The following is a 22,460-nucleotide window of genomic DNA, read 5'->3' as shown; positions in this document are numbered from 1 at the left end:
CTTGGATGATAAAACCATGGCCCACCTAATCCTGGGAGCATAGCCTCCTTGCCTGCCTGCTTGCATCTTTAACAAGTGTCCCATCTTAATAAATCTATTTTTTGCCTATTACTTTGTCTCTTGCTAAATTCCTTCTGCATGAAGATATAAAGAACCCAAACTTCAGTAAGTCCAGACACTGGGTGAGTAATTCTAATTTAAAACTGTGGGTTCAAGTCCCAATCTGGGTTTAAGCTGGGTTTAATCCTGGCTTGTGGGTTCATGTCTCAAGATAGGTTCAGGCCATTAGTGCTGTCAGTTTCACTTTGAGCTATTTTGTAGATACCAAAACCCTCAGCATGTGGAAGAAGGTAGTTACATGATGATCCAACTGTAGCCATAACTTAAGCTGCCAAAATTCTGAGAACTGGCATCAAAAAAAATGAGAACAAACTGATCCTGGAACTAGAGATTAACTGTACTCAAAACAATCAAGATGACAGTGATTGCATCACACACTACATCATTACAGCTCTCTACATTATTACTTCTGGTTCTTGCCCACACACAGCAAGGAACTGAAGTGGCTGGAGTTAGGGATGTAAATAAACCCTTTAGGTGTGACAGTTCCAGCTGGGAAGTGCTGCACTGGCCCCAGGATAGAGGCAGTGGTCCGGTCACCAATGGAACCCTCTTAAGTGACAGCGGCTCAGGTCAAAAGCTACAGCTCTCATTAGGGTACTTTAAGGGGCCTTATGTGGGTCACCCTCTGATGGAACAAAAACACTGCCACCACAGTTTGCCCTGGAGATTGCAATGAGTTGAATCAAATTCGTGGAACAAAGTAGACAGCAAATTTATTTATGCCGTCATAGAAAGGGGGCCATTCTGAGAGTAAGGGCCGGCCCCAATTTACAGTTGGTTTTCTCTTATTCCCCCATGCTATGGACTTGATTGTGGATGTGATTTCTCCTGCCACAGGCCCACTAATTTCTTCTACCCCAGCCTCCTGTGCCCTGTGTAAGGGCTGAGCATTGACTGTTCTCTGTATGGGGGTGTGCTTTGATCCTCTGATTGGTTTTGGGCAGGGTTCCTCATCTACATGGGGAGCAGGTGATAAAGATGTGGGGAGAGGAGTGGGCCACATACATTTCCTAGTAAGGAGTAAGAAGGAGCAGGCCAGGTTGCTCAGGGTAGGTGAAGGGTATTGCAATGAGATAAGTGAGGCAATGATAAGGGTCTGGTAATTCTTTTTTTGGCCAGAGGCTTTGGGTTCAATCTTCTTGAAGGGGACTCAAAGCCTATCACAACATGACCAATTTCAAGATGACAGTCAGAGCTGACTGTGCTATTTCTGCATGTAGCTCCTTTCCTCTGCCTGTACACCCCTGGAACTTCCTTTTTAAAGCTCTTGCCTAATGATTATCAGTGGGGGAAGCTGGCCCTTGGACAGAAGTCCACTCCCTACCTCCCCCCACCCACTAGTTGCCAGACACTGAAATAAAGCAAACCTTCCTTTTCAACAATCTTGCTTTTAAGCGATGAAGCAATTTTATCCGACTTTTGGTAACATCTTCTTTATTCTGTTTAATAGCCCTACTGTTGAACATTAATATTGCTCCTAATATTTTTCTCTCATGGTATAGACAATCAAACAATTTACCCATGCTATAGATACTATTTTTTCTGCTTAATAGTTAACACGCTATTCAATTTCTAAAAGTGCCCTACTTTGTTAGTAACTAGGCTAGTAGCAGACATACCCAGTGTAGGATTTTCAAGTAAATATTGAGATGAAGCAGAGTTAATATTAATAATCTGAAGGGTCTTTATATTACTTACCCCAAATCTAACAAAAAACTTAGCATCAGAACACTCCAGCATTCATGGAAGGAGGGAGAACAAGTTAAGTTTAGCTTTGTGAAGCAGATGCCCACATTGCTTCTTCAAACCGTGGGAGCTGCAGAGGAGTTGGAAAAGAAAGAGGTATTGGTTGAGTGCTGATTTGCTGGCCCCACCCATGTTTCAGGCAGACATGCATTTATTTCTTTTCTTGTTTTTCCTGTTTTTCTTGTTCTTATGTATAAGTAAGCAATGCTGATTTTTAAAGCCCAGTAATTTAATCCACTTTTAAAACATACCCGTAGCAGCTTTCCAGCTTTTAAGAATCCTTTCTCCGGAGTTCCCATTGTGGCTCAGGGGTTAAGAATCCAACTAGTATCCATGAGGAGGTGGGTTCAATTCCTGGTCCTGCTCAGTGGGTTAAAGATCCAGAGGTGTTGCCATGAGCTATGGTGTAGGTTGCAGACACGGCTTGGACCTGACATTTCTGTGGCTGTGGCCTAGGCCGGCAGCTGTACCTCTGATTTGAGCCCTAGCCTGGGGATGGCCATATGCCAAAGGTGTGGCCCTAAACGAAATATGTATATATATCCATTTTCGCAAAAGTCATTATTTTTACATTTTCAGAGGATTTAATATACTATATATATATACATCTTACAGGCATATATATTGTATAAACACTACCTATATTTTTCTTGAAATTTCCTTTTTTAATGCTCATAAAGGCAATCAGCTTGCCAATAATTCTGTGCAATCACAGGATGATTCCATAAGCCAAGTGAATGACAAATGACCAACATAAATATTTTTAAGTAATTTCAAATAAATTTAATTTTCTTAAATCCTGGGACTCATGTCACATGATTTAATTCAGACATAAACCCACTAAATAAATTCTAGTACATTTCCACATCTGCATAATAAGATTATCTGCTGTTTCTGTCAGGGTTTGGTTAGGAAAATAAAAGCGAGTACATATATTCCAGAAATAAAGAGTTTAATATTGGCATTATGAGTTCACATAACTGGGAATAACTGCAAAGTGATGAACATGGAAGTGACTAATGAATACCTACACCTAAAGTCCTAAAAAGTGTGGTTCTCAAGAGCTCAGAAAAAGTTAGTGCGATTTTTAAGAATCTTTGTTAAGCTCTCACTGTCTGCCTCAGTCTGTGGCAGCTGTCTCTTCTCAAAAGCCTGCTGGGAAGCCACTTCAATTCAACTGTCCCTGGAGAATAGATTTGTCGTTCACCTTGTAAATCACTTGTGAATGTCATGCAATGTCAAACTCTAACCTGAAACTCTACGTGAAAGGGAACTTTGCGAAATTGGGTTCCGCATTATTTTCTGTGAGGCCAAGGAAACCTTGGAAGGGAATAAATTGATCACAGACAACCCAGACCAGTCTTTGCCTTTTCAACTCTGTATTTACATGTGACTTGTTCACACAAAGTTTGCTTCTAAGTGAAGAGAGCCACGGCACCATGTCTGATGTGATGTATTTGTTTTTTGTACAACCACAAATAGGCTTACATTCTCCCTAAAAGGGGTAAATTTTTCTCTCTTTGCCTAGTCACAATCCCCTTTTATATGCTGTAACTTAAATGTTGAATCACAGAGTTAAGCATTATTTACACAACTTGTATCTATTATCAGAGAGTGTGGGATGGAAAAAGAAAATATTTAATGTAACTAAATATCAATGCAAGGAAGGAAAATATCATAGTTACTATAGTGCTCATAAATGCAACTGGTTATATAGAGTTAGGAGTCATAACCTCCTTCAGTTCCAACTTAATACGTGGCTTGACCTCATCCAGCACTTAAGTTTTAGGTGATTATTTATTTGGAGTGGAAGACCTAAACATTCACTTCTAAAGCGGCTATGCCATTAATGGTTATTATCATTTCCTCTTGTTATAGTTTTCTTTTCACTTATAATTCTGGACAGGTGAGTACTAAATCCAGAAAATCCACTAAGTCTAAGACATCCTCCTCCCTGTCTCTTAATAGTGATCTCAGAGAGACAGCAGTGAGCGATGGCTTGAAGAATGATCTGAATTCTCTACTCAGGAATTGAACCTGGGCAGTCTTGTTGAAAACCAGGAGTCCTAACCACTAGACTAACTAGAGGCTAGGAGCAGAATTACCCTGATTCTTGCCCCCTGTTGAAAGCAAGAATGTTTCAAGGAGGCAAAGACTGTACAAACAGGTAGAAAGTTTACTGTTAGAGTCACAGTACACCACGTGGGAGAGCACACAGAGAAGTGGTTTATCTAAGACAGAAGCAAAGCAGTAACACACACTCTAAAAAAGGAGTGCCGGTGCCTGTGTCCCACTGAGTGAGGAGCGCACAAGAGAGGTGATTTAGCACAGTTCTTCCAGGTCTTTGTTTACTTTTAGCGAAATACCTTGTTTTAATTCTCACACCTGACTGGACATAGGACCTTTCCCAATATGCGTGCGCATCCTTTGACAAAAGATGAACTCCAGAGTAAAGGATGCCAGGATGGTATCAGGACTTATTACAGCCTGGCACCCCTACCTTAATGACCCCTATTAGTCTTACTGTAATTAAGGAGCTTTCCCTGACCCCAGGAGTGATTAAAGTGGTCATCTTTCTTAGGTGGAAAATGAAACAAGGCCTAAAAGGATACAGACTCCTTCTTATGGAACAGGCCCAAGTAACAGATGAGTTCCCAAAGACAAAGAGAGCCCCAAGGCCACAGACTACAAGACTCAACAAAACAACCCCTGTCTATTAAAAAACCAAGCACTTCCCTGAGGCAGGGGAGCACAGGTCTCTCCTGCTCAGAGCTCCTGACCACTCTGTTGGTCAACAAACCCCACTTACAATCTCACTGCTCCAACCTCTGCCTCCTTAACTCTCTACTCCAGCTGAGCTCAGCTCTTCCAACTTTTTCCTTGAAGAGTCAAAAAGAAACAAGGCCCAGTTTACTTGGCCTAACAAGTCCCAGCTGTTCTCAGTCCAGGGATCTATCTACCTTCTACCTCCATAATTAGAATCAATTATCTAGTTTTTTTCCTTTGAATGCATGTATGAATATGTTAACTGAAAATATATGAAAACAAGGCCCAAGTGTTTGTTTGTTTTAACTAAATGCCTCTCCATGCCTCTGATGAAGTATCTCTCTCAATGAGTTCACTCTGCTCAGAGTACCTTCTCTGTACCCACTGCTGCCGTGCTTTCCTGATATGGCAGCAGACCTTGATACAATTCAGAGTTGACTATGCAGAAATGGAAAAGGAGGAATAAGGCTACGCTGTGGGTAAATATTCACATATTAAAGGTTGGTTTAATTTACAGTTTCTCAGTTTTTTCTGAGCTCATTTGGTGGACCACAGTACTTCGTTTCCTTTGCAGTTTTTTGAAAAATTCACCATTCTTCAGTACCCTTACTTAAACACTTATTTAAGATCACTTACTAGACATTCATGAAGAACAATGGGCCCCTCTAGTATCAATCACCAGAGATTTTCATTCCTTTACCAAGTATTTCTGCACCCACTCACATCCATACCTTTGTCATGCTTATCCTCAAGGTGTCGAGGATGCAGTGTTGCTCATGTAGACAAATATAAGTCTTATAATTTTTATGCTTACTGCATTCTTTTCACCACCTTGATCTGTTATGTCCTCATTCTTATTAGCTTTCAAAATCCTTTTTACAAAGATAAAAGGAGCGCACACAGTCCACAAGACTGTCCTCATTTCTGATACCAACTGCAAGTTAAGAGGTGGGGATTCCTAAAACTACACTCAGATTTGATAATTCACTAGACAGACTCATAGAACTTACTGAAAATTGTTGTATTCACAGTTATAGTGTATTACTGGGAAAAGATACAATTTAAAGCTGCCAAGAGAAGAAGCACAAATGTCAGAATCCAGGAGAGTGAAATATGGAGCTTCCATCATCCTCCGTCTGGAATAGTATTCCTTTCCTAACAAGAACACATATGGAATATTGCCAACCAGGGAAGCCTACCTTGATGTCCAGAGATTTTTACTGGGCCTACGTGGTCAACTATGTACATGTCAATCTCAATCTACAGCACCTCTGAAAGTCAAACTGATACTGTGTGACTCAAAGACCCAATCCTAAATCATATTGTTAGACTGTATGGCATTAACCAATGCCCCCAGGAAAACAATTCTATAAGATAGGACAGTTCAGGGGCTTAGAGGCTATCTTTCAGAAGCTTAGGGCAAAGGCCAGCCTGCTCTTTGGATAAGATTAAAATATTTACTAAATGATTGCACTTCTAATTTTTAGTTTTTTCTCAATCAATAAGTATATTCAAATTCATCCATTCCTAAAAATATTTTTTCCAGCATCTCCCTTTAACAAATCTGTCTTTGCATTTTTATTCAAAATTCTTGAAGTCTCCACTTCCCATCTGCCATTCACTTCTCAGAGAACTGTATTTTTGCTTTGTGTATTTCCTGTCATTATCCTATCCCTCATGATACTGTTTGCAGAGCACCTTTAAAATGCCAGATCTCAGGATGTCTCTTCAGATTTAATCTTGTTTATACTCTGCCACTAACAATTACTTGTACATCTTGAAAATGACACTGTTTTACATCTATACATTTCTTCTGTCTCAAAAAATCCTTCAAAACCAAACACTGACATTATATTTATTCTGAATATTTTCAATATTTTCAACCTCTATCAGTTGTACTTGAACCACTAAGGATTTATCATTGTCTCCTTTGACTTACATTGACATATTATAAATACACATTGGTTAGATCATAAATAGGTTTATAATGGGGCTTGTTTACCCGACTATGCTGGAAATTCATTATCATACTTACCAACTTTTTTTTTTTAACCCAGTGTTTAATACACTGCATGATATATATAATGCTCAATAAATATTTGCTGACTCCACTGTTCAAGGAAACTTGAGTCCTGAGCAGTGTCTCTAAGAATGAACTGAGCAGGAACAGATTAGTTCAATACATCTAAGGTAGTGCGATTTTCTGATGGCAAAGTAAAAAGTGACAGATCACAATACAATTACTCATATGAAAAATGAGAATGGCAGGCCTGAAGCTAAATGGGCATATTCTGGCCTGGATATAGGATCCTATTATGCTAAATGTTATATATAAACCACAAATTATATTACATACCAGGTACTATATTATATACCAGGAAATTTGGCTGTCATTCAAAGATAATTGGGAATCAAAGATAATTAAAACTCCATCCTCCAAAAGTATACTGAATAGTAGGAGATACTGAGCTTTGAGGTGTCTAAAATTCACACTCTTTGTTTGCCCTCTAGCCAATTTCAAATTGAAGAGATTAGCTGATATTGCAGTAAGTGACTCAGGTAATACATTAGCAATGCAAATTTTAGGAACTGTTCAAAAATTAGATTCCTAATCTAGTAAATTCTTACTAATTTGTCTAGTCACTAGGCAGTTATGAAAAATCAAGGCTTCCCTTAGAATGGACTTCTCTGAAAAAAATTTATGTAATAGAATAACAGAGTAGGATACCTATTCCTTGAAGGCATCCAGATTTCAGGTGAAAGAAGGAGGAAGGGGCTTTGTTATTCATGGCTAGTACCTCCTTCTCAACTCCTCAATAGGACAATTCACTCCTCTTCTCTGGAGGAATGTGTGAATAAGTTTAGAAAGGTCAAGAGTTTTACTCTTTGACTGTTTCTTCACCTGGTAGGATAATCAGGCATCAGAACTTACCATCTGCATGTAATAGTAGGCATAAGATAGATAGTAATGATAGTTAATGCTTATTGAGAACTACTTTTTAAGTATATTTATTATTATAAGTACTGTCATTATGTTTACCTATAGTGATGAAAAAATAAATATTCTGAGAATTTTAGCAACTAGAATACGGCATAGTTAAGATACCAACTCAGTCACCTCATGTCCTTAAATTTTATACTACACTGTTTCTAATGTTATTGGATTATATGGTTGGTCTTAATACTTTCTGTAATAATTGACAAGAATCCTGTCTACAGTCCTATCTGTAAGGCATCATGCTGGTATCACATGGTTGTGTTGTCATTGTCTTAAGGAGTCATCATCTGACCCAACTGCAGCTAAACTATAAACAAGCCAGCAGTCTCTGAGAGGAAAGCTTTGAACATAGAAAATAAGTCCTTACAATTGAACAAATAAGATAATATGATACTTCAACGTGGAGTGTTTGGATATGATGCAATAGGTTTCTTAATTGTATTGTAGAAACAAGTTGAAAGTCTGCAAGAAAAAGGGGAAGAACAGAGACTTCATAGCATTAGATGGAAATTAAAAAATCTTCTGACGCTTTTGAAAAACAAGGGAATCTGATCACCAGAGAACTCTGGTAATTTGAATAAGCTCAATGTTTCTTTCTGTTGTTAGCAGCTGCCCAATAGTCCATTTGTTTCAGAAAACACTGGTATTTGTTTCAGTCCTGCCATGTTGTAGGAGAAAAATCAAATACCGAAAATCTGGTTGCCTTATTTTCATGTGCTTTTCTTTTAATAAATTTCCCAATTGTTTTAGAAAGCACAGAAAGAAGCCTGACACAATATCACAGTAGTTCAGGAAAGGAGCAAGAAAAGAGAATTTCCATCTAAAAATTAACTGCTGTTTATTTTCAATAGGATAATAAATAATCTACCAATAACTGATCAGTTTTGCCAAGGAGGTCTTTTTTATTTCTAAATATGTTTATTGACATTAAAGAAACAGAAGAATCTAAGAGTATTAAATTAATATATCCAGTATTCATTGAGAGCTTTTTCTTTGTCAGGAAATGAACTCTGTCTTTAAATACATTATTTAATCTCAAAGCAACCCTGTGAAGTAGTTACTATAATAATTCCTACTTTATAAATTATGAAAACATTACAGGAAAGAGTAGTAAGGCAGAATTTACACAACTAGCAAATGTTGAAGCTGGAATTCAAGTCCAGGCACTCTAATTCTGGCACAAACTTATAATTTATTTTCTATTTATTTCTCATTTAGAGGAATTGATAATGTTTGTCTCATTAAGATATTTATGGAAAAACATCTTAAGATAAATTACTATGTTACTTTGTTTTGGCTTCTCCAAATAAAAGTTAGAAGGTATAGGAAGAGCAAAAAGAGCAAGAGGAGGAGGAGGAAGGGGGAAGGAGGGAGAGGGAGAGGAGAAAGAAAAAAAGGAGGAAAAAGAGGAGGAGGAGACTAAGACTCAATAATAATAGGATTGAAGTATTTGTACAAGAATAGGGAAATTGATCAATAGAATATAGAAGGAATTATATTTGATTAATTGATTGTCAACCAAGTGGCAATGAAATAAAGTTTCAGTGAAACTTTTAATGATAATTTATGTCAATTTAAAAAAAAATCACTCATATAAAGAAATCTTTAAGGGAGGTTCTCACTGTGGCACAGTGGATTAAGGATGTTAAAAAACATCTTTTAAAAATGTGACTTGCAAAGAGAGAGTTTTATGTATAACTAGCTCTCAAAGCTAGTTTGTTTAGTCCAGAAAATCTAGTCCAGTAACTTCAACTCATCTTACTGTGTTTTTAAAAGGGCATGAGGATATTTCTACCGAAAAAATTAAAACCAGAGAAATTTAATTATATACAGAAAATAAGGAAATATTTTTTTCTAGATGACAATATATTTTCTCTACATTTTCAATATATTTGATGACAATGTATTTTCAATATATTGTCATCAATAGATGACAATATATTTTCTCTATTTTTTTTTCTAGATGACAATCTAAGGCTATTACTACTATTGAATTCATTTTAATAATAAGTAAGTCTTTGAAAAAAAATATAAAATACGTTTTAAAAATGTATATCTTTATCAGTGGAACGGAATGGAATGCCCAGAAATAAACCTATGCACTTATGGTCAATTATTCTAGGACAAAAGTGACAAGAGTACTTAAAATGAGGGAAAGACAGCTTCTTCAGTAAGTAGTGCCGGGAAAATTGGACGGCTACATGTAAGAGTGAAATTAAAACATTTGCTCACACTATATACAAAAATAAATTCAAAATGGATTAAAGACCTAAATGAAGGACCAAAAACTCTAAAAATTCTAGAAGAAAACACAGATAAAACACTCTTTAAAATAAACCATAGCAGTATTTTTGTAGATCTGTCTATTCAGCAAAGGAAAAGGAAGTAAAAGTAAACAAATGGGAGCTTATTAAACTAAAAAGCTTTTCCACAGTGAAGGAAACCATTGTCAAAATGAAAAGATAACTTATGAAATAGAGAAAATTTAAGCAAATTACATGACATAGGGATTAATATCCAAAATACATTTTAATAGTTCACATAACTCAATTCAAAAAGCAAACAACCTGATTAAAAAAATGAACAGAAGACTTGTTCATAGACAGTTTTACAAAGAAGACATACAGATGGCTAAGGGATGTATGAACATAAGCTCAACATCGCTAATCATAAAAAATGCAAATAAAAGCACAATGAGATATCACCTTACACTTGTCAGAATAGCCATCATCGAAAAGATCACAAATAACAAATGCTGGTGAGAAGATGGAAAAAAGGGACCTTGTATACTGTTGATGGGAATGTACATTAGCTCAGGGACTGTGGAAAAGAGATGAAGACTGACCAGACCAGCTCAGCAGGGTGGGGCTGAAGAATGGGTGCTGTAAACCTTAAGGAAAAAAGTTAACATAAAACAAGAAACAGAGACATTTATCTTAACTAAAGGTGGGAACAAGAGCCCTGCCTCAAGAAACCATGCTGCTTTTATTGTGTTCTTCAGGATTAAGTCAAGTGAGAAGGGGGTTGTAGGTGCAGGATATAGGTTTTTTTAAGTTATTTTAAAAGTCACACAGCCAGTTGCTGATTAAGCTTTTATTCTGACCTTTAGGCATTTAACAATCATTAGCATTTGAGGAAACTTGGCGTCAGCTATCTATGCATAGCACCTAGACTGTGTGCTTATCTGCAGCAACCCTGTGTGCCTAGGTTTGCACCTCAGTTCTTGCTAATGCATATCCTGCTAATGACTCCTCATAAACCCCTTGGGACCATGAGGCTACTCTTTCTTTTATTCTTAAGAGGACATATCATGCTGTGCAAACAGTGTGCCAGTCTGCACAGGTCCTGCATGCCTAGACCAATGCATTAAGTCCTCATTCAGCTGACCCTTTAGGTCTTTGTTCTTAAGCTTAAGTCATTTACCAGCACTGTGACTGTTTTCCAAGCAGGAAGATGGGGTAAAGTAAAGCAGGACTAGATGGAGTTTTCAGCGAAGAGGCTAAGAAAATATTGTAGAAACATGTCTCACGACAGAAGACACCTCAAAAAACTAAAAATAAAAATAGGAGTTCCCATTGTGGCTCAGCAAGTGATAGAACCCAACTAGTATCCATGATGATGTGGGTTCAATCCTTGGCCTCGCTCAGTGGGTTAAAGATCTGGTGTTGCCATAAGCTGTGGTGTAGGTCACAGATATGGCTTGGATCCCGAATTGCTGTGGCTGTGGTGTAGGCTGGCAGCTGAAGCTCTGATTCAATCCTTATCCAGGGAAGTTCCATATGCCACATGTACAGCCCTACAAAGCAAAATAAAACAAAACAAAAACAAAAACAAACAAATAAAAGGATAAAAAAACTAAAAATAAAACTATCATATGATTCCAGCAATTCCACTCCTTGGTATGCATCTGAAGAAAACCAAAACACTAATTAGAAAAGATACATGCACCCCAATGTTCATAGCAGCATTATTTATATTATTGCATATTTCAAGATATGGAGGCAACCCAAGTGTCCATAAATATATGAATGGATAGATAGATAGATAGAGATATACACACACACAAAGGAACACTATTCAGACATAAAGAAGCATGAAATTTTGCTTTTTGCAAGAACACTGATGGATTTGGAGGGATTATTCTTGGTGAAACTGGTTTGACAGAGAAATACAAATACTCTATGCTATCACATATGTGGAATATAAAAATCAACAGAAATGAATGAATGCATATAACAAAATAGAGACAGATTCACAAAGAACAAACTAGTGATTATCACTGGGGAAAGAGAAGCGGTGGGGCAAGATTGGGGTAGGTGATTAAGTACAAACTGCTATGTAGCAAATAAGCTACAAGGAAATACTGCATGGCACAGGGAATATAGCCAATATTTTATAACTTAAAATGGAGTATAATCTATAAAAACTTTGAATCACTATGTTATATACCCGCAACTAATAAAATATTGTAAATTAACTATACTTTGATTTAAAAAAATTCTGAAAATCAATCTTGAGCTTTTTCTTCCTCTTTCAATTGGTCATATGGAACTGGAACAAGCAGTAAGGGGAACTGGTCCAACTTTGTTGGGTGAAACAGGGGTCTGGTCTACTCATTTGCTCTTGCATTTTACAAGTGCCTTTTGGTCATGTTCAGACTCAGTCCTGGATCTACCAGTTTCATCTTGTGATGGACTGCTTGGATATGTCTATCTTTATAATTTGTTGAGATCAACAGAACTCAGATCCTAATGAGAAGTTCCAGGTGCATGGCCACTTGGTGTTCCGTGATCAAACGTTCTCTTTTTGCCAAGGCCTTGGCATGCCAAGAGTTTTAAAATGACATATAAGTCTCTGCTGAGAATATGATGACCTAACTGCAGTATCTCAGATCTTAGTACCTACTCCCTCACTGGAGCTTTCCATAAATGGGTTACTATACCTTTCTCTACCACTGAAACCTCCAATAACATAAGGTGTAGCAGATTGTAGGGTGATGTGGAACATCCTATATTATCTTCCTGTTTCCTGGTAGGGGAGATGTATGCATAGCTTAGTTTTATATAGTTTATAAAACTGCAATATTCCAAAAATATTTATCAAAGTAATAAGTGATTAGAAAAATACAAGCTGAATATGAACTGAAGTTTATTTTCTCTCTCTCTGACATTTATAGAAAGAATACTATTGAGATAATGACACTTTCACATAATAATTCTGGTTTTGGAACATGTAGAAATTCTGTTCAAATAATATTATTTAAGTAACTGGTTCACCTTTCACCTTGCATCCAAATGAACATAAAGTCATTTTTAAATCATTAAAGATATTTATGCAAAGATGGAAGATAATACAGGAATAACAGCATAATTACTAGTTTCCAACATCACATATGTCTGGTGAATAACTGGTATACACAATTAAGAAAATGTCTTTAATAAGCTACTGAAAAAAATTATAACTCTGTTAGTCAACTATAATTAATTAAATTTGATATATTTATTAAAATGCATTTCCTTATTTTAAAAGTATAATTTAATGGGTAAAATTTATGACTCATATAAACTAAGAATAAATGAACATCCATGTACCTACCACTCAACTCATCTTTGGAAATAAAATTCTACCACTTCCTTCCTGACAACATCCCTCTGTGTCAAACTAGAGGAAATCACAACATTGCATTTTATAAGTATTCTTGCTTTTCACATCTTTAAACAAATATGTGTGTGTACATAAATAATATTTTATTTTGCTTTTGAACTTCTGGTAAATAGAATTATACTTTGTATATTCTTCTCCAATTTTTTCTTTTGCTTAATATAATTGGTGAGATTCACCCATACTCATGTCTACATCTCTATTATATTTACGTTCTCTGCTGTATAACACATTTTGGGTGAATACATATAATCAAATTAACTCTTTTGTTTTATTGACATTTGTAGTGTTTTCATTTTGCATTATTGTAATAAATGCAACAATGGCATTACCCCCTACTACAGGTTCTTCTAAAGAGTAAAAATGCTGAGTCTTAGTATATACACATCTTTTCCTGTATCATTAGAATTTTTAACTTATTTATTCCTGTAGTTGAATAAAATAGTATCTCTGAACTTTAAATTTGCATTTACCTCTTTAACTTGTTGTCGAGGTTTTATATACACATAACACACACACTACTATGTAAATATAGTATATACAGTGTATGTGAAATACACATAAGTTAAAGAATCTATGAGAAAAGTAACTGTCAGTAAATATGTGTATATGGATACACACATATTTATATATTATATTCTATCATTATATTAATAAGTACATTTACACATTAAGTGGCAATTAATTTCCTCTTAGATGAAATACATGCTCAATGAATTATAATTTTATTTTTGTTGTAGTTGCTTTTGATTACAGGAATTTTTTTCTATATTTTAGCATACTAACATATTTCCATTACAAGTATTGAAAATATACCTCCTGGGAGTTCCTGTGGTAAATAAATAAATAAAAACTAAATAAATATAATAAAAAATAAATTTTTTTTTACAATTAGTCATGTTTAATTTTGTAGATAGTCCATCTTCTTTCATATAACAGATAATATTAATTTTACATTTTAAGCTTATTCTACATGTCCTAAATTATAACTGTAGCAAATATTTATTTGATATAGCTCACACACTTTGACCTGATATTTCTCTTTCTGTGCCTAGAATAAAGTTTGTCACCTATTCGTATTTATTATTTATGGTTAAGATTAATTCATATTTCCCCTGGTAGGACCACAGTGACAGTCATATGCAGCAATGTTTACTTGCTATGTGAAAGCAATGGTTTGATACAAGGTAACAGAGGGATGTGTGTTGTGTTTTATCTTAGTTAAGTGAGTAGGCAGAAGAGAATGGCAAATAAATGTCTTGAGAAGAGTAGCTGACAGTCAAGGTCCTCCTTCTGACTGGTGGGTGTCTGCACATTCCAGGCCCTTACTAGGGTGGACAGGTGGCTAGATTAGGCTAGAAAGTGAGCTTCTCTGAGAATATATCTATGAAAGTATTTGAGGAAAAAAAATTAGTAAAAGCACAACTATAAATTTTGCACTGGGGACAGACAAGTGTCATAGGCAATTCAGAGGAGATACCACTTTAACTCTAAAAAACCATTTTAAGATTTCAATCAGTGATGAAAGGATGTGGTAGATTATATTACATGATCATTTAGCATATAACAGAAGGCTTCTTTCTGAAGAAAACTATATGTGAGAACATTTTTAATGAACTGACTAGTTGTGAAAGCATGGGTTATAAAGTACCACAGATGAAGAGTTGTGTCTCAGAACAGAGTGAGACTGAAGAAAAGAGCTAAAATCAGAGAGAGTCAAATTCAGCAGCAACAACACTTAATCAAATACAAACATAGAACAAGACAAAATATCCTTCAGCCTTAATGGTCCAATAATGAGCTTCTTTTTTTCTGATATTTAGTTATTTACCAAATGTTTCTATTGATAACTTTTACCCAATAGCTCTAACTCAATTACTCTATAAAATCTTGACATAGAGTGATATCATATTGGGGATGCAGTAAGAAAGAAAGAAAAAAAGTAAGAAAAAAATCTGCATATTTAAAACTGATTTAATACTAATGTATTCTAAAAATGATTTTGTCATTGAATAATTAATAACCGTTGTGGTGTATTGGAGATATAACAGGGTACATAAAAGAATTACATGTTTACTGTACAAGTTACACTATTAAGGTTAAATAATTATTTTATAGCTAAAGTCCCTAGCAAAAAAGAGGTATGTGCAAAATGTTTAATTGCAATTTACTTATTAGAGGTTTATTTTTGAACATAATAATTCCCTTTTATCCTTTTACTATTTTGAGTTTATATGTTGATTAAAGTTAGTAACACCTTAATAACCAAAAGTAAATTTTGAGTTCTTTTACCTAGTAGCTAACATATAATAGGATTCACACACAATCTACACATCATCTTAAAGTTTTAAAAATAGACACGTCATAATCCATGTCATGTCTTTATTTCTTCCTGAGACAAATATATTGTAGTTAAACTTGCAGATGTTTTCTTAGGAGTTTCTACATCATGTAGTATGATATTTCTATTGAGCATAATTAGAAAATGTTAGGCAACTCTCCTCATTATAAATTTAGACTTAAAGCAGAAAAAAAGACTGCAGTTTTAACTTAATTTACCACATACTGTTTAGGAAATATTTCATCTTTTTTTTTCTGTCTTTTCTAGGGCTGTACCCAAGGCATATGGAGGTCCCTGGGCTAGGGGTAGAATTGGAGCTGCGGCTGCTGGCCTACATTACAGCCACAGCAACACAGGATCCGAGCCGCATCTTATAAATTAAATTTATAAGATGCAATTATATACAATTAATCCTTACCTTGTAGTGGTACTCACTGTTAGTATCTGAAAGCATGTAACTTCTTATAGTATCACAGAAAACTCAGGAAATAATCTAGGAGTTGCCATTGTGGCTCAGCAGAGTTAAGAACCTGACATAGTCTCCATGAAGATGTGGGTTTGATCCCTGGCCTTGCACAGTGGGTTAAGAATCCAGCATTGCTACAAGTTGCACCATAGTCACAGATGTAGCTGGCTGGCATTTCTGTGGCTGTGGTGTAGGCCTGCAGCCGAAGCTCTGATTCAACTCTTAGCCTGGAAACTTCCATATGCCACAGGTGCAGCTGTAAAAAGAAGAAAAAATATCTAGTAGTATATGGTGGCTCATCAAAAATGACAAATAGTGAGAAATTTCTTTAGATATGTTTCTCCAAGTGTTTCAGTTTAATTTCTGAGCTCTTCTATGTCTTAATGATTATCTTATTTTGCCTTTCTGCATAATTCACTTAACTCATATTTTTTACCATTAACTATATATCTGGAACCATTAAGGTTGCTGAAAATGCAAGGGAAACAAGATAGATAAAATCCATGCTCTAATAAAGACTTCAATTTACTTTAAGAGAAACATATACTAAATATATAATCAAATAAGTAATGAAGATAATTTCACTTAGGAATAGGCTATAAGAAAATAAAAGATGGTAATGAAGTGTCTGGGGAGACAAATTAGTTTGTAGGAAATTCTCTCTGTAGGAGTTCATCTTCAAGGAAATAGCACTTAAACTGAGATGTTTACCACAGAAATATCTGTGGGGCAAAGGCCCCCATCAGAAACACAAAGAGTATGTTGAAGAAGCCTAAAGGCTGGTGTGGTTGGATCACAGGGAACAAGATGGACAGTGACAATACCTGAGGATGGAGAATTAGGCAGGCATTAGCATTTGTAGTGCCTTGGAGCTGGCAGAGTTTGGACTTAATCCAAATTCAACATCAGTCCATGGAAGATCTTAGAATATATATATATATATATACACATATATATATATATATATATGGTTATACACACACACACACACACACATACATACATATATGATATGATTGGCATTTTTTTAAAGATCACTCTCGCTTCTCCTTGGAGAACAAACTTAAAAGGACAAGAACGAAAAGAGGGAGACTCGTGTGCAATTTACACAGGAGAGAACAGCTGTCTATAAGATGAATAGAAAAGAGAATTGATTCATGATGTTAGTAGTTATAGACAGACAATGATAGGTTAGGTGTGCATACTGAGGGGAGTGGAGGAATCAAAGATTATTTCATTTTGGAATTGAACCTATAAGAGAATAGTGAGAAGAGAATAATTTGGGGAATAATGTTCTATCTATATTTGATCTCTTACCACTCAAGTCTCCTGGATTCTCACATGTTCCATTGTTTTCCAATTCCATTCTATATAAATAGCTGTAAATTAACTGAGAAATTTATATACACCTGGTACTAGCTTGATGAAAAGTTGTCCTTTCCTGGCGTCCAGAATTGGTTTGGAGGAGACAGACATAAAACTCAGTAATTATTAACAGTTTTACATGTTTATAAATTGCCACAAAAAATGTCACTGCCAACTCTTCTAACACCAGCAATTTCTAACAGTAAAGAAGCCCTAAATGATTTTTCCCCTCACACTTTCTCCCTCAGCCCCATTCATGTATTCTTCCATTCATCTACTACCACTCACGCCTCATGTGTTTTTATGATTTCAGGTATATTTTAATTTAAAACTTTGTAGCAATATAGTGTGAGCCGTAAATAAAAACCACATACATTAAATTTTATAGTGACCATATTAAAAATGTAAAATAGGAGTTCCCGTCGTGGCGCAGTGGTTAACGAATCCGACTAGGAACCATGAGGTTGCGGGTTCAGTCCCTGCCCTTGCTCAGTGGGTTAACGATCCGGCGTTGCCGTGAGCTGTGGTGTAGGTTGCAGACGCGGCTCGGATCCTGCGTTGCTGTGGCTCTGGCGTAGGCCGGTGGCTACAGCTCCGATTCAACCCCTAGCCTGGGAATCTCCATATGCCGTGGGAGCGGCCCAAGAAATAGCAACAACAACAACAACAAGAGACAAAAGACAAAAAAAAAAAAAAAAAAAGTAAAATAGTTCAAATTAGCTTAATAAGGTATTTCATTTAATATAAAATATTAAAAAAACTATCATTTTAACATGTAATATAAAAATATAAATGAGATATATATTTTCTTTTTTAATCTAAGTCTTCTAACTCCAATGTATATTTTACATTTAAAGCATATCTCAAGTTGATTAACCATAGTTCAACTGCTAAAGAGCCCCATGTGGTTGGTGATTATTACTATATTGGATAGCATAGCTCTAGAATTTTGGAAGCATGCAAAGTTAGTGAAGATATTCATAGCTCATGTAGAAGATACTTTTAAAACATCTAATGTCATTTGACTATCTCAGGATAACAATTTCCAGGATGGTACAAATCAGATGAAAATCCCAAGGATATAATATGTACAATGTCAATGACTCTGTTGAGATAATGTGAGCTATTGGTTTGAAGGATAAATTATAAGAATAGAACTGTGTGTGACAGAGGAGAGATAGCAGTGAGTTTAAGAGGAAAGTGATTGAAAATAGCCAACAGATAATATTACAAAGTGGTTGAAGTTAAACAATCCAATGTACTTTCAGGACATAGTGATCTCCATGAGAATGAAAAGAGAAAGCTTGGTGTAAGAAATCAAGGCCAGAGCTGCTAAAATGAAGAAAAATAGAATGTAGTATGTTTTATCTAAGCATCAAGGTCATTGTGATCTTTGTGGGATAGCAAGCAGAACAGTGCTGAGGGGCTGAGAAAAGATTTTGCAAAAGGGTAAATAGGCAGTGTGGTACTGGAGATAACACAGATTTTTGAGTTAGATGACCTGTCATCAACAATCATCAGTTTTCATATCTGAAAGAGAATACAGGAATTACTCCTTTCCTGAAAATCTCTTTTTGGAAAAGGAAGATGGTATTAACTGCTTATCATAATCCCTAACATAGCAAATGCTACATAATTACACAATTAATTCTCTCTCCCTCAAGCTCTCTTTCTTACTCTTGCTCTCACTCTATGTGCCAGTAGATGAGCTATGCACAAAAGGTACATATCCAAATATATTGTTACAAATCATTAAATGAGTTAATTTTGTGATTTGATAATTTTGATATAATCACTTTTCCATCTAAAATGCACAACAAATAGGTTGTGTCATTTGAACATATAAGAAAAGAGAACAGGAGTTCCCTCTGTGGCACAGTAAGTTAAGGATCTGGTGCTTTCTCTTTGGTGGTGTAGGTTTGATCTCTGGCCTAAGGATCCATGATTTTTGTTTACTGAATATGGTAAGCCCACTGTTGAGACCTACTGCTCAGAAGAAAAAAAAAAATTTCCTTTCAAAGATTACTGTTCATTGGCAATATACCTAGTCACTTAAGAGCTCCGATGAAAATACACAAGTACATTAATGTTGTTTTCATGTTTGCTGACACAACATCCATTTTGCAGCTCCTTGATCCATTTAGATCAAGGAGTAATTTCAACTTTAAAGTCTTTTTAAGGTATATATTTTGTGGAGTTTCCGTCATGGCACAGCAGAAACGAATCCAACTAGGAACCATGAGGTTGTGGGTTTGATCCCTGGCCTCACTCAGTGGGTTAAGGATCTGGCATTGCCATGAGCTGTGGTGAAGGTCGCAGATGCGGCTCAGATCTGGCATTGCTGTGGCTCTGGCATAGGTCGGCAGTGATAGCTCCAATTAGACCCTTAGCCTGGGAACCTCCATATGCTGCAGGTGTGGCCCTAAAAAGACAAAAAGACAAAAAAAAAAAAAAAAGAAAAAGAAAGAAAGAAAAAGAAATATATTTTGTAAGGGTATAGCTGCCAGAGATATCTCTATTGCAATAATTGCAGTGGTCCGAGATGGGCTGAAATCCATTCCGCTGACAGATGTGGACTGAAAACCTTCTGGAAAAGATCCGTCATTCTAAATGCTATTAAGAACATTCATGATTCATGAGAAGAGATCAAAATCTCAATATTAACAAGAGTTGAGAGGAAGTTGATTCCAGCCCTCATGGATGATTATGAGGGGTTCAAGATTTCAATGGAAAAAGTAACTACAGATACGGTAGAAATAGCAAGAGAACTAGATGTAGAAACAGAGCCTGAAGATGTGACTGAATTGCTGCAATCTCATGATAAAACATGAAGTTTACTTCTTATGGATGAACAAAGAAAGTTTCTTGAGATAAAATCTACTCCTGGTGAAGTTGTTGTGAAACACTGTTGAAATAACAACAGAAGGTTTAGAACATTACATAAGCTTAGTTGATAAACCAGTGGCAGCATTTGAGCAGACTGACACCAATTTTGAAAGAAATTCTACTGAGGGTAAAATACTATCAAACAGCATCAAATGCCACAAAGAAATCATTTGTGAAAGGAAAAATCAACAGATGCAGCAAACATCATGCAGCAAACTTCACTGTTGTCTTATTTTTAAGAAATTGCCGCACCTGCCCCAGCCTTCAGCAATGACATTTGCTAATCAGATAAAGCCCACTAACTTCAAGGCAACGCCTTCTACTGGCAAAAAACTTACAACTCTCTGAAGGTTCAGATGATGGTTTGCATTTTTTAGCAATAAAGTATTTTTTAAATTAAGGTATGCACATTGATTTTTTTTAGATATAATGCTATAGCACATGTTATAGTGTAAATCTAACTTTTATGGGCATTGGGAACCCCCCATATTTGTGTGACTCCCTTTATTGCAATAATTGCAGTGGTCTGAAACCAAATCCTCTATATCTCTGAGGTATGGCCCTATACATAAGTGCAATTGGTCCCAGAACTCAAATGAGTTCCCATTTAGATAGTCCCTGGCTCAATAGGAACAAAATTGTTCATTATGGAAAAGGTCTGTTGGTTACTGGAAACGTTGTGCTTGTGGCTCTGACTTTAGAAAAGTGCAGCCATCTGGGAAATAAGCATTTTTTGGCTAATAGGGAAAGTACAGAAGTAAACTATACCCATCAATTACGCAGGGTATTCTCTGTGAGATATTCTTGTCCTAGAAGATGAAAGATGTGATTTAGGGGACAGAACACCTCAGATCTTTCCCTTACCCCCAAATGCCCCAGTTTTACCAAGCTTTAAGCCCATTTACAGATAATCAAAAAAAAAAATTATCCTCTTAATTTTGTTCTCCTTGCCAATGCCACAGTTCCATAGATCCTGACATCATTTTGTTGCCATTTCCTTGATGACTTTGGAAATTTATTAAACAGTTGCCTAGTTTAATGTACCTTGCCAAAGTGAGTTGGCTACTCCCTCTTTGCCAGAATGATCACATTGATTCTTAAAAATTGTACTAAAGTTAACTTTTATTCTTATTCATTTGAGGTGTTTTCTTTATGAAGACTCGGAGTTATGTGTTCAAAATAAAAATCCAATTGTCAGAATATGTTGGGAGCACTGAGTCTGGGGGAAAAATGAAACATGATGTTTTCATCATTTCTCATTGATTTCTTCCCTCTGGTTAGATGATCACTTCAAGGTGAGTTTTCACATTACTTTTTTTAAAAAAGCTTTTTTTGAGATAGCATATTGAGATTCTTTACAAAAATAACAAAAGTCTAAGTTGTGATTATGCTTAATCTTGCTGTTCTATAAGATGCATGATTTAATAACATAAAAATTGCATGTTTAAAAGTAGTATAATTGCAGGAAATAATATACATTCAGGAAGCAAATGTTGAATATCAATCCAAATGCTGTGTAGGAAAACAATATTGTTTTCGCTTTTGGAGAAGGGCCATTTTGTATGAAAAGTGAAAATAAGAAATTGTGAAGTTTACTCATAGAATGACATTCAATAAAATTAGTTCAATAAAATCTGCTCAAATTAGAAATAAAAACCCTGCTTTTGCATGCCAAAACTTTCATAAAAGTCTCATTTTTGTGTTTTATATATATAGGTGATCAATAACTTTTCTGTTCATATTAAGAAACAGTAACTGTTTTTGACCATGATGAAATAAGTTTGTTTTATCTGGGAAACTTAAAACATTTTATAGGTACTAAAATTTTGAGTTTTAATGTCACAAACTAAGTAGAGATCATCCTTCATCCTCAATTATCTAAATTTTTATGGACTATTTTTTAATGCTGTTGTCTTAATGAAGTCTGATTATACTAAACACAAATTTAAAATAATTGGGCATCCCTACTTGATTTGTCTTTTGTAATGACTTCTGCTCCTTTCTATCTTCCAAAGATTTCAGGATTAAAAAAAAAAATATATTAAAACATAGTTGATCTACACTGTTCCACTTTCTACTGTAGGGATTTCTTTTCTTTTTTTCTTTTT

This window comes from Sus scrofa, chromosome 1 (assembly GCF_054392235.1).
Source record: "Sus scrofa isolate SSC_HxYL_T2T_F1_AM1 chromosome 1, Sscrofa_HxYL_maternal_Yorkshire_Landrace_v2.0, whole genome shotgun sequence".
NCBI classification, from domain to species: Eukaryota; Metazoa; Chordata; class Mammalia; order Artiodactyla; family Suidae; genus Sus; species Sus scrofa.
This window is presented reverse-complemented; position numbering follows the sequence as displayed.